Source organism: Talpa europaea, assembly GCF_964194135.1.
Source record: "Talpa europaea genome assembly, chromosome: 15".
NCBI lineage: Eukaryota > Metazoa > Chordata > Mammalia > Eulipotyphla > Talpidae > Talpa > Talpa europaea.
The window spans coordinates 38511618-38529738 of NC_140083.1; the positions used below are offsets into that span (position 1 = coordinate 38511618).

The 18121-nt window shown below is 35.5% G+C and overlaps 1 protein-coding gene across 2 annotated transcripts in view; it reads right to left on the bottom strand.

Annotated features, from left to right (window-relative positions):
- Positions 1–18121, bottom strand: part of MSRB3 (methionine sulfoxide reductase B3) — a gene marked incomplete at both ends in the record, with an annotated part of 152584 nt that overhangs the window by 126202 nt on the left and 8261 nt on the right. The window lies entirely within an intron of this gene.

Below are 18121 nucleotides of genomic sequence, written 5' to 3' on the forward strand. Positions count from 1 at the left end.
TGGACTCAAAGGTGCAAGGGCACAAACCAAACAATGAGTCTGAAAAGGATACAGAAAACTGTTCAATCTGAATGCAAAGCCCTTCTCTTTCCCATACCACACTGCTCTCTTGCAGCGATTATTTGCAAATCTCCCTCCACAGAAAGACTGTAAGATACTGTGAGATTAAAATACTGCAAATAAGTTTCATTTGTTTAAAAATAGAGAGTCAAATAACTTACGGATAGGTGACTTCACTTTAAGAACAGTGTTAAATTTGAAGAAGGCATAGAGAATATAACTTTTCATTTGATTTTATGATTTATATTCTCTAGATCTATTCTGTAATAATATACACAAGCTAGCCTTTTAAGTGCAAAAATACTTTCTAAAATTGTGGACATGAATTATGTGCAGGAATAAAAAAATTGTGTGAATCTTAAACTTCAGAGAAAAGTTCATTGCAATTTTCTTCAATATTCCATACAATCTTTCAACTGATAAACATTAAATTTGAGTGAAGATAGAAACAAAGTAATATTAACTTTTAACATTTTTTTCAAAATTAGCATTATAAATCCAAAAATGGATATAAAATTAATGTCTTATTCATTTCCTGGCCCTCATCTCCCTCGAAATAAAAGTCTGTTCCTAGTCTCTTTGGAGTTCCTTGAAGAACAAACACATAATAAACAGTAATATGTTTTACCAAATCACTCTGGAGTACCTCTGACAGAAATCTGCTTGTATTAACATGCCTGAACTATGACTCTAAACTAAACTCACTAGGAAACTAAAACATTTTTGTGTTACTAGAGACAAAAGAGAGGAAGAGGGAAGGTAAGTATCACAATGCACAGCCTGAAAGAACCATTAAACATAAATAAACATGTCATTTTCACGAGTGACTGCAGAGCAGGAGAAAGAAAGCATTCCTTTGGAGCAGACTACTGACTAATAAAAGATCAAAGGTCCATACCTCACAACACTATAAATAAAAATGTATTTTCTTCCTTGTGACCTTTTCTGTGAGGAATAAAGTGTGCACGGTAAATGTAATTACTTAGCAAAGCTGCAGCCTCATTGTGCTCCTGCAGCTGACCATAAAACGTCTTCCTATTCTGTTTCATCAACTGCTGTACCAGGCGGCCTGTGCGCCTACCGATGGCCATGGCCATCTGGCTTGTGTCAAAGCCAGCGTGCAGGAAGAAAGGGAGTGATGTCACGCTGCAGGTCAGGCAAAGAACAAAGATGCATTCTACAATTAAAAGCCGAGGGCCTCAAATACCAGGGTCTCCACCATGATATGACTGTGATTTACTGTTCAGACAGTACTGCATTTATTTCTACCCAAAAGCGAGCGCTCCATCTAGTGGCAAATAAATTTTGCCCAGTTTTCTTTAAAAGCAAACAGAAAGTGCTACAAGTAGCACCAATAAAGCAGAGCAGCTAAAGCGATTACTTTTGGAACAGTCTTGTCCTTATACACTAAAGAATCTAAAAAGCATAATTTGTCACAATGTTCTCCATTTTCAAATTCTACAAATCATGCATTTCATAGGTTAAGATTTGATACAGCTTTAATCATTTTAATGTTTGCAAAGAATTAGCAAAATGCATGCAAAGCGACATGATTTAAACAACACCTTGAAAATATATAGCTGAAATGTAAGTGAAAAAAGTTTTGGCAAATTAATTCATGCATCAGGATGCCTTTGGTGAAATCAGAATCTTATAGTCCCACAGAACAAAAGAATCAGAGTTTATATGACATTAACATGTAACACCAGAAGCAACTCTTTTCTAGAACAGAAAAAGCAATTTCTTTATGCTCAAATGATTTTTTAAAAATTAATAAACTCAAATTTTCCACTTAATTTGTTTGCAATGAATGAATTAAAATACTTCGACAAATTGATCTGAAATACAAAATACATTTGCATGAAAAATGGAATATCAGAAGTAGATTGGATGTTTGGTGAGCTCTGGGGTCAGATGACCTGGATGTGAATCCCAGTCCTGGCCCTATCTAGCTGTGTGACTTTTTACAATGCACCTATCCTCTTTTAGTAGTTAGATTTTCTCAGCTATAAAACAATAATTAGATAAGTTAGTAAAAAGCACTTGGAACAACTCCTGGGATATAATATAGACACAGCAAATGTTAGTTACTATATTGAAATGTACAATAATTTGCTTTTTTAAAAATATATAAGTTAGAAATTTATAACAATCTGTTTATACCAAATTTTACCTAGAGTTACCAGGTCATTCTCCAAATATAGATCCTATGTAGGCCAGAAAATGTACTAGTCTTTGGCGGATTTCCAATGTTAATTATCCTAACTGAAATGATAGAGTTAAACACACCCTAATTTAACAGTTGATGAAACCTTTAGTGTATGTCGGGTTCTATACTAACTTCACAGTAATTATAATTACTTAGCAAAGCTGAAGTCCTACTGTATACATCATACATAGCAGCTATTTTAATCTTCATGTTCTTATGAGGTATATGTTATCATTTTCCTATTTTCATATGAGAGACTGAAAAATAAGCAGGTTAAGCAGTTTGTCCAAAATCGTAACAGCTAGTGGAGCAGGTCCTGAAGCAACTGAATAATTCAATAAATTATTACCTAGGCCATCCAGCTCCAAGGTCAGCTTTTGATCACTACACAAATGGCAATGAAAAGACTGAGGTTGTATCAACCTCAAAACACTCTGATTCTATATTCCCCTGCTAGATAATTTGGCTAATAATAAACACTTAATAAAAATTCTATTAAATCAAAAAGATTGAATAAAAGTAGGGAGTTAAGGAAATGAAAATTTTGAGACTCATATTTATCAGTTTGATCTTTCTGTTCCATCAGATACAATTCCCTTTCCTTTCCACCTTCAAAATTTTTCTCTCCTCGAATTTTATACTCCTTGAATACACCTTTACAATATATATCAAAGATGCCTACAACTAAGATCACTTTAATCTATAAAAGTTGAGGGCCAAACAAACCAGTAACTCCCCTACCACCACCATCCTTCTCAATTCAAGTTTCAATTTGGCTGCTTTCTTCACAATGTACTCCCTGAACTCCCTGGATAAAGAACCTCACCAGAAACAATCGCAGGCCAAAAGAAAAACATACTTCCGGTTGCTAGCAATCTCTGAGACAAGAATTAGCATTAAACAATCTGCTAAATCATCACTGAAAACATCTTTAATTCTCCAGTTTGTCCTCAACTTTCTCACTTATATGTTGCCTTTACTCAAATAATTCAGACAGCATTTTACAGATCACCATGTTATTTTTTGAATGTCCGTATCTATGCATCTTGCTAATCTTCAAGAAGAGCTAGTTCATCATTTTCAAAATATCTGCTGTTAAAAAATACTGACTGAACAAAACCTAATGAAGAATATCACACTGTGTTGAGAATATAATTAGATTACATAATTATCTATAAATTTCTGCTTAAAACTTTTGGATGACACCCAAATGCTTATTTCAGGTTTTCACAAACCACATTGAGAAATAAGAGACACCCCTTCAAACACGTTTGGTAGTCAAACAGTTATTGAAATGTTTCCCAATATAAAGGGTCTGAGAGGTTGTACAATAAACACACCTACTTAACTTTGTCTTACTTGATCCTTCTCAAATGTTTTTAACCATATTTAAAAAAAAAAAAAACTCCCTCCATCCTATCATCATCCCACAGAACACATTTTGGTAAATCCTTTGGATAAAATTCAAAATCCTAAACCAAACTTCTAACATTCTATATCTAGCTGCTGCCTAATTCCTACGGCACTTCCACATCCCACTGCACCCTATACCATATCAATGGGCTGGTATTTTCACTCAAATAGGTCTGCTGTTTCCTACTCCCACCCACCACATTTTTCTTCATTTCTCTCTCATAGTCACCACTCCCAAATCTCCCTACCGCTAACAACTCCTATTCTGGTATCACTTGTAGTGCCAAACATGCTATTACATCCTCTATAAGAAAATTTCAGGGCACTGATTTGCTTCTTATATCTCTTCCTTTGGAAGAAGAAGAGGGAGTTCTTATGAAGTTCTTATGAGGCACTTCTTATGAAGAAGTGGGAAACTAAAAATGCATTCTGACTTGACATTCAAAGACAATTTAAATGCCCTTCTTTGGTTAAAAAACAAACAAACAACTTTCACTTCTCCATCATGTTTCCCCCAGAACTCTGACATTTATTGAAATTTGACATCTACAAAATTCTACTAAAATTTGTTAGTTTTTTGGTTTATGTTTATTTTTATTTCCTTTCACTTTTCTCCTTGCTGTTAAATAATAAGCTGCCAAAAAGAAATAGGATAAAAAGGGAATCCAGAGAAGTCACAAACTTGATAATTAGCTCCAGAATAAATGAACTGATTGTACTAGTGGATTTAAAGTGTCAAACCTAAAGGTCAAATCCCTTCCCAATAAATACCAAATAAATGTCTTACATCACTGGTTTTCCACAAATTAGTAAAAGGTGCCCTTCCAAAACTACAGGGACTAAGAGACAGTTTACAAACTTGAAATTTGTGAAAGACCAAACTAAAACCAAAAAGACCCAAACTCTTAATTCACCATAATACCAGAAAAGAACAATTATACTGTATTTGGGCATTTAGGAGCCACTAACCTAAGTCTATTGCACGGTTCTACAAAGATATTGGTGCTCTTATCAGCACAGCACCAAGCATCAAGTTTATACTCAATGAAATGTTTGTTGAATGAAGTAATTAATCAATATATAATTTACTTCTTGAAATCAATAGGCCATTGCCTAGAATTGGGCATCCTTTTGCTTAAGCAGACATCTTTTTGTATTTGTTGTAAAGAAACAAGAGAACCCTGAGTATTCAGAATAACTTTCAGGATGTGAAATTTTTAATACATGGAAAGCAATGTATTAGAAGCTGATAAATATGCAAAAACGTAAGATACCATCAGAGCTGTCAAAGACATACTAACCTAGATGGAAACACAAGATACCTGCTTCATAAATACTTTAATAGGAATAGAAATAACTGCATGGGAACAGAGAACTGCTTCCAGCTCTAGGGGGAGAGAGTGGCAAGGATACATGGGGAGCTGCAACAAAGGAAAAGTTGCATGAAGGAGACTTTTTTTTCTTCAGGTTTAACATTTTTAACATTTAATGTCAGGATCTATTTACAATCCCAAAAATTATCAAGAACTTTGTTTTGAGGTTATAGCTATTAGTATTTACTATATTGCAAATCATTAGAAATTTTAAAATATTTGCTCATTCCATGAAAAACAGCAGTAAAAATATTAATTATGGCATTTTAAAGAAAAATAACTATTGACTTCAAACTACACTACAGGATGGTATTGGAGGAAAGACACAGAAACCAACAGAATCAAACTGAAAGCCTAGAAATAAGACCATATATGGTCAACAAATCTATGACAAAGGAGCAAATATGCACTGGAACAAAGAAAGACTCTTCATTAAATTTGTGCTGGGAAAACTGGGCTGTCACATGCAAAAGAATGAAACTAGACTGCTATCTCACACCACACACAAAAAATCAACTCAAAATAGATAAAAGAATTGGATGTAAGACCTAAAACCATAAAACACATGGAAGAAAACATACGCAAAACACCCCATGAAATAAACCTTAGAAACATCTTGGAAGACACCTCCAGAAGCAAGGAAAACAAATGAGAATATAAATAGTTGGGATTCCATTAAACTAAAAAGCTTCTGTACAACAAAAGAGAGTGCAACCAAAATGAAGAGATACCCTACTGAATGGGAGAAATATTTGCACACCTTACACCTGATACAGGACTGGTAACAAAAGATCTACAAAGAGTTTACACAACTCAAAAACAACACCACACTCAAAAATTGGGCAGAAGAGCTAAAAAGATATTTCTCCAAAGAAGAATGCAAATGGCCAATGGGGATATGAAAAAATGTTCAACATCACTCATATCAGGGAAATACAAATCAAAACTACAATGAGATTACAACTTACACCTCTGAAAATGGCCCATATTAAAAAAAAAAAAAGACAGAACCAACAAATGCTGGAAAGGACACAAAAACACTAATTCAAAAGAATAGCTGCAATCCTATATTTATTGCAGCACTGTTTAACAGCCAAGATATGGTAACAACCTAAATGTTCCAAAACAGATAAATGGATCAAGAAGATGAGTGTGTGTGTGTGTGTGTGTGTGTGTAAAATGGAAAACTACTCAGTAATCAAAAAAGATAAACTCATGCTATTTGCAGCAGCAGCAGCATGGATAGAGCTGAAAGGGATTAGGGATTATGCTAAGAAAAATAAGTTAGAGGGAGAAAGACACTATCTTATATGCAGATACAGAGAAACCAAAGGGTCAAGCAAAAGACAAAACTGGTCACATACATGAGGCACACAGTAGGAGAGGGGGAGGGAGATGGGTCAAAACAGGTAAGGGAAGAGTACAAGGGATGCTGGAGATTGATCACAGGTGCTCTGGTGGTGGGAAACTATGAGGACTTTACTTGAGGGGAGAAAAATAAATGTATTACCCATAAAAACACACACAGGCACACAATGGCAAGAATCATACATTTTTGCAAATCTCTTTAACATCTGGCTTTACAGAAAAAGCTAAATTCTCATTTCACCAATACTACTACTAGAGGAGCAGATGGCACATGGATTAATTATACCACTAAATTAATATTGTCCCTCCTTTAAATAATATTCCCTACAGAGGATATGTTAATATCCCCATGGTACTCACAGAGCTGAAAATCAATGGCTCCTTGTGACATTTTATATGGTTGGTTTATTTCATGGAAAACATTTCTCTCTTGGCTTTTTTACTCCAAATTACACCACATCATTTTCTTTCTCGCTTTCTGGAAATCACATCTCTGTCTCCGGGATATTTCCTTCTGATTCCCAAACTGTGATTATGTTCCAGAGCTACCCCTTAGTACCCATATATCTCTCACTACTTAATCTCCTCAGCCATCATTTCTGGACAGACAAGCTCTAATGCTATAATTTATAATATATACTGTATCATAACATCAACTTACATTTGCATAGCATGTTCTAATTTACAGGATATTATAATACACATATTGAAATAGCCTAATATAGCTTATAAGAAAATAGCTTTAGGGCCTCCCTGGTGGGGAACAAGGGGTTAAGACACACCTGTGAAGCTATTTGCAGCCACTGCAGCAGGAGTTCAAGCCCCAGCCAGGGAGCTACCCACATGGCACAGCAGACCTCCCCTGTCTCGCCCGCTGTTCCCCTCAGCAGTGTATTTCAGTCAATCTGCCTGTTTTGTTCCCCATTCTGTCTCTGGTGAATCCTCTCATCCCCCAACTCCTCTGGCCTGTACCCCAGTTCTTGTATGCATAAAAACTAAATCTTGGGCCTCTCCTGGTGGTGCAGCAGTTGAGTGCTGAACTGCGAAGCTGCCCACAGCCTCTGAAGCGCCAGTTCAATCCCCGGCTGCCGGTGAGGGGCCCACATGGCACGCAGACCTCTCCTGCCGCCCACTGCTCCCCTCAACAGTGTGATTTCGTCAGTCTGCCTGTATTGCTCCCTGCTCTGGCTCTGGTGAATTCTCTCACCCTTCCGTACCCGCACTTCTGACTGTACCCAGTACTTGCATAAATAAATAAATAAATCTTTTGATAAAAGAAAAGAAAATATCTTTAGTCTCACTTTGTATTGTTATTTAAATACTCTTCTTCTATACATTTTACTATAATGATATCATTACTAATAATAATCATTTTGAACATATGATGTGTACAGATACCATTTATTCCTCACATCTACTCTGAGATAGGCATTCCTGTATGTGGTAGTTATCAGTACTATTCACCCAACATTTCTAAATCTCTATTATTGAGGCACATGGTAGGTATACAGCTTCAGGAACCTTTGTGAGTTCTAGTCTAAACTAGTTCTACATAATAATTTGTGAATAGAAATAATATGTGTCATCTCTAAGCCACAGCACTTAATTGCTAGAGGATACTCTCCAGAACTTTCTTTCCCTTTCCAATAGTGACCAACAATGCTGTATAATTACCTGATGGCTACTCCATTCCCATGATTCTGCAGTAAGGAGACATGGAGCAGAGCTCTATCTGACCACAAAGAGCACACAACACAAGCAGGAAATAATCCTTCAGTGTTTATAAGCCATTGGAATTTGGGGATTATGTGTTCTAGCAGAAACTGAGGTTCAGAGAATAACTTGCTTGATATCACAGCCAGTAAATGATAGAGTCAGAGTTTGAAGTAAAGTCTATTTTAATCTCCTCTACTGCATTAAAAATTCCTAAAGGGCACATACCCTTGCGCCTCAGATTGCTGTCCTTGTTTAGGAAAAATGGGTAAAAGACTATGGGTGCTTTGGTGTTGGGTGTGTTGTAGTGTCATACATCTACGGAGGTATGAATCTCGTCCCCTAAATCATACACAGCGCTATAAACCAATGTTACCTCAACTAAAATAACCAACAAAACAACAGAGCCTAGAAGGATGAGAAGTTAAGTGCCAAAGACAATGAGACTATCTTGAAAAGTCCACAGTCCCTCTCTCATTAGTCGTTCCTTCTATTTTTAAATGTCCCAAAGAAACTCTGACCTTGATCAGAAGACATGACTCTCCTCTCATTCTCATTCAGATATTAAAGGTTAGGAGAGAGCTACTTGACCTTGGGTCACCTGGGACTAGCAAACTGGTACAAACCCTTTAAGAACTGAAGATTTTATTCAGTTGCAAAACTGACAGAGTAGCTTCTGGTTACAGTAAAACTAGAAAATATCTGCTTATCTACTGCCTATATATTACATGCATTTCATTTAACTTTACTGTATATATGGTATATATACTAGACAGTAAAACAGCTGAATATGAAGATCTTATTTCCTAAAGTGGCTGAAAGCTCCCTGAGTGCTAATCCAACATTGGATGCAGCTTCCCTTACTGATCTAAGAAGTCAGTGCCCGAATGCAGATTTCACAAAGACAGTTTACTGATTTTAGCCAATCTATAAATATATGAAAAAACAACCCATTTGTCATGGTGCCAGAAAAATATCAAGTTAGGAAACTACCACCAGATGATGATTTTTTTTTCTTTCTTTCCCCCTTTCTTTCCCTCCCCCAGAATGATTTTAAAACTTTTCTTCAGAGGAGACAGAGATGGGGAGGGGTAGAGTTGGGAGTTGTTTTTCATCTTGATTCCCCTATATCTAAGTAAGTATTTACTAAAAAATAAAGCAGATACAGAAAACTACAATACACATCAATATCCCTGATGAGTAGTTATAGGGAAATCTTCAACAAGATACTAGCAAATCAAATTCAACAATACATTACAATATTACATAGCATGTCCAAGTGGAATTTAATGCAAGGATGCAAGAATGGTTTAATATATGTAAATCAATTAAAGTAATATATTATAACAAAAGGATAAATTTGTATGGTAATATCAATAGACAAAAAGAAAGTATTTAGCAAAATGCAGCACTTATTTATACTATTTGTATGTAGTAAAAACTATTTAAAAGATGGGAACAGAAGGAAACCACTTCAACATAATAGACTATACACAGCCAATATAATACTTACTGTTGAAAAACTGAAGATTTTCCCTTTATGATTAGGAACAATGTAAGGATGCTCATTGTTACCATTTCTGTTTAGTTTAGTGTTAAAGGGTTTTAACCAGAACAATCACACAAGAAATAAAAGGATTTCATATTGGAAAAGAAGTGAAACTATCATTACTTGCAGACAATACGATACCATATATTGAAAATGTTAAAGACTCCACCAAAAAAAACAATAAATGGATGTAGCAAAGTGATAGATTACAAAATTAACATATAAAGCCATTTTAATGTACAAATGAGTAAGAAAAAGAAATTAAGAAAATAATTCCATTCACAATCACATCAAAAAAATAATCAAAAACCTGGTCCTAACTTACAGGTGAAGGATTTATACAGTCAAAACTATCAGACTCAATAAAGGAGAGAGTACAAGACATAAAGCGATGGAAAGCTATAGTATATTCATGAGTGGGGAAAATCAACATAGTCAAAAGACTATTCTATCAAAAGCAATATATAGGTTTAATGCAATCCTCACTAACATCACAACAATATTATTCCCAAAAATACAACAAAAATAATTAATATGGAACCATAAAGGACATGGAAGAGCTAAAGCAAGATGAAAAAGGAGAAAAATAGAAGTATCAAGTTACCTGATTTTAAACTATGCTCTAAAGCAACAGTAATTAAAGTAATATGATATTAGAATAAAAAATAGACAAATGATCAATGAAACAGAGTTGAAAGTCCTGAAAAAAAATCCATGCATGTATCAATACCTAGGTTCATGAAACAGGAGCCATGACCATAAAATGAAGAATGAGGAATCTCTTTAACAAATGGTGCTGAGAAAACTGGACAGACATATGTAAAAGAATGAAGTTGAAAGTACAAAATCAAAATAAAATAGAATTAAATTAAAGACTTAGATGTAAGAGCCACAACAATAAAATACATAGAAGAAAACATTGGCAGTACATTTCATGACATCAATGAAAGAGATGTTTTCAGAAATTTGGCCTCTCTGGCAAGGCAAATAAAAGCAAAAACAAACAAGAGATTACCTCAAATTAAAAAGCTTTTACAGGTGAAAGAAAATATAAGTCGATTAAAAAGTCATCCTATTGAATGGAAGAAAATAGCCACACATTAGATAAATGACAACATGTTAATAATTTCCAACACATACAAAAAACTTATTCAACTTAACAACAAAAGTCAATTAGTAAGTACATTTCTGAATAGACAATTCTCCAACAAGGATATTCATATTGTCATAATTCATATTACTTATTTCATAAGTAACATATGAAAAAAAGTTCAAACATAACTTTTGATAAGGGGGATACAAGTCAAAACATGAGATTTTATTTCACACCATGAGAACAGCACATGAAAACGACCTCCCCAACAACAAATGCTGGAAAAGAAAAAGAGGAACCCTAATATGTTGTTTGTAGGAATGTGAATTGGTGCAATCATTTTGGAAAGAGGTCTGGACCTACTTTAAAAAACTAAAAAGGAATATACTATGTGACCCAGCATGAAACCATCCACTCAAAAAAATCACAAGATCCACAATGTTTATTAAAGCATAATTTACAATAGCTAGGACATGGAAACAACTTAAGTGTCCATTGATAGAAGACTGGATTAAAACATGGTATATCCACACAATGAAATACTATTCAGCTATAAGAAAGATGCAAGTTGCCACTTACAGCAAAACGGAGGGAGTCTGAGCAAATTATGTGTAATAAAGCAAGTCAGAAAGATAAAGATTGGATATTTTCATATATGTGAACAATATAAGAAATTACAGCAAATGAACTGACAAAGAAAATAAATAAAAACTAGTGGACACTCATAAACAAAGTGAGGTTTCTGAGGTTAAGAGGGAGGCAAAAAGAGTGAAAGATACACGGGACAGTAGTGGGGAATAAAAAGAACGCAATACAGTTATAGACTAAATAAATAGCTAAGCTCGCTTTTCAATAAAGTTGAAATAGGCAAAAAAGATGTAATGCTTCAACGGACCATTGTATTAGACTACTTTTTATTATATCCAAAACTCAATTTATTTCTTTCTTTTCTTTACCAATTTATTATATTTTTCAGTATTCCTGAGCTTGTTAAAAAGTGCTCCTATCCACCCAGCTACCAAACCTCAAGCCTGGGTGTCTCCCTAAAATATTTTCTAGTTTAACCATTCATACCAAACAGCACTAAGTGCTATTTTATTTACAAGATAATGCTCAAATACATCCATTTCTTTTCATCTCTCATCTAGAATGGACCAAATGCCTCTTATTGGTCTTCCTGGCCCTAACCTGACTCACCTACATCTACTTTCCATACTGCTGCAAAAGCACCATTAAATAACTGACTACATCACAAGCCTGCTCCTGTGCTTTCATTACTCATTAGCACCCATAGGGGGAAAATCCAACCAATCTATCCTGGCATTCAAGACCTATCAGGTTTACCTCTTTTCCTATCATTTAACTTCACTCCCAATGCTCCCTGATAAACTATACACTTCAGGAATTCTCTTGTCCTTTACTTTATCTCTAATACCTTACATAGTGCTAACCCTTAGTAGGCATTCAACAACTGTATTCTCATCTGTGGATAGACAACTATTTATAGTTTCCCACACATCTTTTCTGCCCTCATCATACCACCCATATATGCCATAATACATAAAGAATGAACTGTTGATTTTCAACCTCCAGGACCCAGTTCTTCCCTGGGAAACTTTTACTTTACAGCTTCTCCCTCTTTTCTCCCCATCTACTCTTTTATTAGAAAATGAATCCATGAACAATTCTTCCCCTATACTATTTCCTACTTCAGTACTTCTATTATTATATCTATTACTGTATGTTAGAATTTTAGATTTATATATTTCTGCCTCTCCTATAAACTCCTTTTGGGTAGTCAGTGGGATTCATTTCTTTAAAATAACGGCTCAATAAATTTTAATAGAACTGAACTCAAATGTCACTTCCTATTTCTCTCCATCTCTGTGCATAATAGGGTATTCCCCATACCCTATTACAGAGTCCTATTCATTGTCTAGGCAGTGTGGGTATACAGAAAAATGTCAAAACTGGGCTCATATTTTGACTCTATCACTTAACCAGCTGATAAATCGTGAGCAAAATAGTTACTTTATTTGATCTTCGGTTTCCCTATCTGCATCAGTTTGGGAAGAATTAGATGAGAAATGTTTTTGAAGGTATCTAGCAGAGCATGCAGTTAATTTTACTTCCTTTGCTGAAAAGAAGAAGCAAGAGAAGGTTGGAGATATACTATAAAAATGACAAAGACAGAAATGGAGAAGGAAAGGGAAACATGGGATGGAAAGAGAGAGAGAAAGAATGTGTATATGTATTTTTGTATGTATATGTGCATGTGTCTCTGTGAGTTGTGTGCTTTCGATAGTTTAAGTAGTTTAATTTTTGACCAGACTAAGAATGAGGTAATTGTGCAACAGACAACCCAGCTAAGATTAATTCAGGAGTAATTGTTCTATTTCAGCATTTATGTTTTTGTGTCTGTCAAAGAAATCACTATCTTTTTTTTTTTTTAAGAAATCACTATCTTTAACAAAAAAGAAAAATTTCAAGTTCTGCAATCAATTGTCTCAGTAAAATCATACAGATTCAGATTCAACAATTAATTCGATCAATCATTTATGCATGCATGATACAAATACATGACTAAAATAGGAATTTGATTAAGTAAACTTTTGGTCAAATCTATTTTGAACATTTCAATAGGAGTTATATATTTTTACAGTTCAACTAAAACTGCCAGTATCACTCACTCTCACGCCAAGATAAAACTGATTTAAGACTTACAACTAATTTTTCACCATCACCCTGAGAATCACCTACGTTAGAGGTATTGAATTCCCAGCACTAACTTTGTGACCAATATTAATCTGTCATTTGGATACCAGTAAACTCCATTATCCTTAGATTTTTTTTTCACATAGAACGCTAACAATTATCTGTTTTTATAACTACACTATTACCTGGTTATTTAATTTCATTCAGGTTATTCTCAGGCATTTTGCAATTTCCTAATTATGCTTTTTTAAAATTGCTCTTATCAATTAAATGCTGTTTGCCAAGGGAGAGTTAACATACTATATACTAGTCTATAATTCCCTGAGGTAACAGAAAAGCCCAGGAAACATGTATGATTATATTCCTCCCTATCAAAAAAAAAAAAAGTATAAAAGGCATGGAGTCAATCACTGAATGCAGTAAATGTTTTTATGTAATTAAAAGATAAAATAATCCCTAAAAAGGAGAATATGTACTATAAAACAATATAACCATAATCATGTGAACCTACAGGTCCCACTTTTGTTAACAAAGGCAGAGCACAGCAAAGATAAGAATCTTAAGTTCCTTCCATAAAGAAAAGTCAAATGCGGGCCTCCCCTGGTGGCACAGGTGGTTGAGCGCAGCGTTGTGAAGCTGTCCACAGCCTCTGCAGCGCCGGTTCTAGCCAGGCTGGCCTGCGAGGGTCAGAAATGGCGTGGCTAACCTCTCCTGTCTCGCCCACTGCTCCCCTCAGCAGTGTATTTCAGTTAGTCTGCCTGTTCTGTTCCCCACTCTGTCTGTGGTGAATCCTCTCACCCTCCCACTCATGTGGCCTGTACCCCAGTTTTTGCATAAATAAATAAATAAATCTTTAAAAAAAGAAACATCAAATGCTATTACAATTATTTTTTGTTTTTAAACATTTTTTGAAGGCAATAGAACCTAAAATATAATGTCAATGTCTCAAATCCAAATGAAAGATAAAAAGCAAATAAACCATAGAAACCAGATGGCAAAAGATTGAAAACCAAGGGGGAAAGATTATTTAAAAAAAAGGATAAAACAATAGGATAAGGAGAGTCATCGAAGATGTCCATGATGACACATCTAGTCTTTCAGACATTTAGAAGTGCTTGATATATTTAAAAGTGTAGTAGAATATTGCTTGTAACTGATGGGAAATACTAACTTTGAAAGTGGAATTGTTAAACCACCTCTTTAAACAGTATATTATCTATACCTTTTCACTGGACTGAGGGAGGTAGGAAGGAAGAAACTGCAGATGTCTTGCTAGTGTGTACTAGAAAATATCTGCTTATCTACTGCCTATATATTACACGCATTTCATTTAACTTTACTGTATATTTGGTGTATATACTAGACAAATGGCTCCTAACTTTCTAATATCTAGTCTCTAGATATTAAAGATATTGCAGTGTATCACTAATGTAAACTTAGTAAACCAACACTTAAAAAAAGATTTCAGAACTTCATCCTAAAAAAGAAAGGTAAGTAGGGCCTCCCCGGTGGCACAGCGGTTAAGCGCTGGGTTGCGAAGCTGCCCACAGCCTAGGCGGCACTGGTTCAATCCCCAACCACCTGGTGAGGGTCCCACATGGTGCGCAGACCCCTCCTGCTGCCCTCTGCTCCCCTCAGCAGTGTATTTCATCAGTCTGCCTGTTCTGTTCCCTGCTCTGGCTCTGGTGAATTCTGTCACCCTCCCGCGTTTTCTGACCGTACCCAGTGCTTGTATAAATAAATAAATCTTAAAAAAAAAAGAAAGGTAAATAATTAAAGGAAAGTAATATGATCAGCTCAGCAAATTTAGATTACTATGACTGAAGGTGGAAAATGTATGGGGGTGGCATAAAACCAGAGGTAGTGAGACTAATTACGAAGCTATTGAAACAAATCTAGGGAAAAGACTGACAGAAGGCATGGGATAGGAAAAGAAAATTTACAACTTCAAATCTGGGTCTAGCAACTAGACAAACAGTAATACCATTTACGAAGCTCAAGAAGAAAGTAAGAGGAGGCTTAAGCTTAGGTTTTACAAAAAGGTCAGTTTTTGATCTCCTAAAAGTGCCTAATTACAAGCTATCCAAGTGGAGGTAACACAGAAGCAAGTGGATAGATAGGACTGTGGCTTAGGAGACAGAACTGGACTTACAGGTAGATTTGAGAGGAATTAAACTTATACAAATGGAACTGAAGCCACAGATTACCTAAGAAAATATGTAAATGAGAAAAGAAAATGTCAGCGTCCTGAGTAACTTCAACTTTCAGGGAGAAATTAATGGAGAAAGACCTAGCAAAAAACAACGGTGGCCAGAGAGGAGAGAGACCAGGGAAAGGTTTGTCCTAGAATGACAAGAAGGATGATGACAAGGATTATGGTGTTGCTAGCTAACATTTAATGTGAATTAACTCTGTAGAACACACTAGGCTAAGTAACTAACATATAATATCTCAATTAATAACTACAATGACCTATGTAGTAGGAATATTATTCCCAATCTATAAGTGATTAAACTGAAGCACAGATAATATTATTAATTTGCTAAGATAGCACATTTAACAATAACAGAGCTAGAAACCAAGAGAAAAGACTATTTCTAGGAGTGAATAGTCAATGCATTGAACACTGTAAAGTCAGGAAGACAGGGACCAAATTGAATACACTGGATTTAATTATATGGATATTTAATGATATGAACACCATTATTGGAATAGTGTGGCTCTGTCTTCTTATTCCTTAGACCCTATATCCAATCCATCAAGATCTCAGTTCTCCCATCAGCACCTAGTCCAAATCAATATCAACTGAACAACTGAAATAACCCTAAAGATTTACCTGCTTCCCCATCTGACCTGCATAATCCATTCTTTCTCCACATTGAAGCCAGAGTGATTATTTTAAAATGCAAATCATATTTTGTCACTGAATGCCAAAAATCTTCTACAGGATTTCATCACACAGAATAATAATCTAAACTCCTCATAATGGGGGCCTCCCTGGTGACACAAGGGATTAAACACCACACTATGAAACAATCCTCAGCCTCTGCAGCACGAGTTCAATACTCAACCCACCAGAGAGAAACCCACATGATGAAGCAGACCTCTCCTGCCTCGCCCGCTGCTCCCCTCAGCAGTGTATTTCAGTAGATCTGCCTGTTCTGTTCCCCACTTTGTCTCTGGTGAATCCTCTCATCCCTGCATCTCTGGCCTGTACCCCAGCTCTTGTATGCATAAATAAATCTTTTTTTAAAAAAAAAAGAAACTGCAATAAAAAAATAAAATAAACTCTTCATAATGGTCTAAAAGCCCCACAGGATCTCCTTACCCTCAACTTTAATCATGTTCCTTCTCGTTCCTTCCATAAAACAGTTTTTTTGTTCTTCAAGAAGAACAGGCAGTGCTAGTTTCAAACTGAGAATGAAAATCTCTAAGAACCAAGCTTCAGTCTCTCTGATTCATACTTCACCAGAATCTGAATGAGTTAGTGCTTGACATGTTAGATGGGCTCAGACATAATATTGGATGGGTGGCAGAAAAGAAAGACTAAAAGAATATAAACAACTTATAAAACAACTTGGTCACAGAGAATGTCAGGTTGAGCAGGTTGTTTTTTTTAAATGAGAGAAATTTCAATGTGTTTAAATAACAGATAATGGGAAGACACCATAAAGTCAGGGAATGTAAGAAAAAACATTAATCAGCCATGGGGGGTGGGGGAATACAGCTGTACAAGAAAGTTATAGTAGAAAGAGAAGTTATAGTGTAAAGGGATTTTATCTCTCTATCCCTAAGTTAAGTTGTTCTGTAATTTGAGGAGTTTGGTTTGTAATACCTAAATATAAAGAAACTGATCCAAATTAGCACATAAAATCTATTACAAACCATAAACAAAAAGAAAAAATGGAAAAGTTTTAGGTAATGCAGAAAGGTATACTTTCTCCTTCTAATTAGAAAAAATAATAACAAATCTGAGAGAATTGAGAAAGTGTTAAAAAAAAAAGTAATGATTTAAGCATGAAGCAAATTAAAATGTGGCATCATTCTAAGCTAGTGGTGATATACAGGGGAAACACTGTTACCATACCAGAGTCATTTTCTCTTAAATGTTATAAACATCTATACCTTAAAAACTTAAATGGGGGGCCTCCCTGGTTGTACAAGCGGTTAAGACACAACCTATGAAGCTGCCTGCAGCCGCTGCAGCGCGAGTTCAATCCCTGGCCAAGGAGCCACCCACATGGTGCAGCAGACCTCTCCTGTCTCGCCTGCTGCTCCCCTCAGCAGTGTATGTCAGTCAGTCTGCCTGTTCTGCTCCCCACTCTGTCTCTGGTGAATCCTCTTAACCCCCGCACCTCTGGCCTGTACCCCAGTTCTTATATGGATAAATAAATAAATAAATCTTCAAATGTAAGACTCTTTAAAAAAAAGAAAAAAAGGTAAGTGGGGAAAAATACAATTAGAAGAAAAATCCTTGAGTTAGAATAGTGTGATAATCACCAGAGTCTGAATGAGTTAGCACTTGACATGTTACATGGGCTCGGACATAATATTGGATGGATGGCAGAAAAGAAAGGCTATTGGTTGGATGCCAGAATGTCTAGATTCAAATGAGTCTCACAAACTAC